A 2,124-nucleotide genomic window follows, 5' to 3' on the forward strand; every position below is an offset into this window, starting at 1 on the left:
CTGACACAAATATTTCACCCTAACCCTGCTGTTAATAGTCACATCCTTATCTCAAGACTGACAGAATGCCACAGCTCCAGTAAGCCAGACAGTCCACTTCTCTTGCCAGGATGTCTCTGCTGTCCTTACTTCACCATTATGAAACTAGCCACAGCCAAGTTAACAGCTTCTTTGTTCTGCAGCTCCAGGAAAAGGGTGCAAGGACACCCAAACCCAGTGTGTGTGTGTGTGTGTGTGTGTGTGTGTGTGAGTGTGTGTGTGTATCTGTGTGAGTGTGTGTGTGGTATGTAAGAATGTGTGGATGCAGATGCTCACACAGGCACAGAGGCCAGAGGAGGTCATCGGACATCCTCTACTACCCTCCACTTTAGTTCCTTGAAACAAGGCCTCTCACCAGACTTGGAGCTAGATTCCAGCATGATTAGCCAGCATGTCTCAATGACTCTCCTGTCTCCACCCCCAACTCCACTGGGGTTACTTATGCCTTGTGATCACACCTGCTTTTCACATGGGTGCTGGGTATTTGAGCTCAGGCCCTCATGCTTGTACAGTAAGCTTTTACCCACTGAGCCAATTCTCAGATTCTAATTTAGATTTTATTTTTATTGGCATATCTTATACATACTGATGGGTTTCAAAACCACAATTTCCATCAAGTATATCATATCCTCTGACATTTTTACCCCCCATACCCGCCTCTTCATCCCCCCTGCCATTTCCTTCTTCTGTTTGTCTCTTTCCTAGTTTCCTTCCTGCTTTGATGAGATCAGAGGACATGTGTGTGTGGGGACACCTCAGCCTTTGTTCAAACGTGTCTCCATTGAGGGACAAATCATCCTTGGCCCCTGTTCTTATTATGAAGCCAATATCTATCAACGGTCTTGTAAAACTTTCACTGGGTCTAAACATACAGGCAACATAGTGTACGTAGCAGGTGTGGCCAGGCTTTTGTGTTGTGTCATGATGTTGACATCTGCCAGGTTCATACTTAAGAATCACACAGTTGGACTGGAAAGATGGCTCTGCAGTTAAGAGACTGGCTGCTGTTGCAGCAAACCTGAGTTTGGTTCCCAGCACCCACATGGCAGCTGAAAACTGTCTTAACTCCAGTTCCAGGGATCCGATGCTCTCTTCTGGTCTCCATGGACATTGCATGACATCAGCACACACACAGGTGCAGGCAAAGCACTCAAACATATAATAAAAATAAATAAATAACCACACAATTAATTGCAAAAAAGTCACAGAAGTTTCATAATGTTGTAACTAAGCTTATGATTTTTGTATTGTGCTGCACTCATAGTGACCCTCGGCTGTGTGTTGGCACACCTTCTGGGATCTTGGCTGTGAACTCTCATGACCACCTGTGGTTGATCTGAAGCTATAGATGGCCATGGTTGTTCTTTATTACAGAGGAGAGTAGCAACTAATATTGTTGGCTTAGGGAAAAACAATCAGACTCCAAAACCAACAGATGGCCTTTACCAAATGTGTATTGCTTGCACCACTGTAACATCAAAAGGTAAATTGAACCTTTTTAAGTTGGGGACCATCTGTAACATAAAGCTCAGGAACTCTATCAAGCTAGTTAGTGGTCAAATTTGGACGACAGCCCAGCTCTCTCCTTCCCAAGCACCCTGCCCAGCCCCTCAGCCCCATGTCTTCTCTGTCTAGTTCCATTCACCAGAAGACTATTTCCGTGCATTTAGTAGAGTGATAGAAGTTGTAAAAGATTCTTTTCCTCAAAGAACGGCTGATCCCATTGAGATACTAAGAAGTCAGAATGTACCAGTCCACTGGCCTAGAGAAGTGAGAGGATCTTCCAAGCTAAAGAAAGCAAACCCACACTTCTTGATGTTACTTCTGTGAAACTTGGCTTGCATACAGTTGGTAAAAGACCAACTGTAAAGAAGAAAGTTGAATAGGGCTCCTCCTAGCTTCAGGACAGATGGAATGTAAGTCGGGAAGATGAAGATGGAGCCCTCCTCTGCTGTAGCCCCACCCAGCTTGTTCACTGAATATTGTGAACGTTCAGTTCACAAATAGTTACTCTTCCCTGGGGGCAGGTGTGTGTGTGTGTGTGTGTGTGTGTGTGTGTGTGTGTGTGTGTGTGTAAATAGCCCA

Source organism: Nannospalax galili, unplaced genomic scaffold, assembly GCF_000622305.1.
Source record: "Nannospalax galili isolate Female #2095 unplaced genomic scaffold, S.galili_v1.0 scaffold209, whole genome shotgun sequence".
In the NCBI taxonomy this organism is placed as follows: domain Eukaryota; kingdom Metazoa; phylum Chordata; class Mammalia; order Rodentia; family Spalacidae; genus Nannospalax; species Nannospalax galili.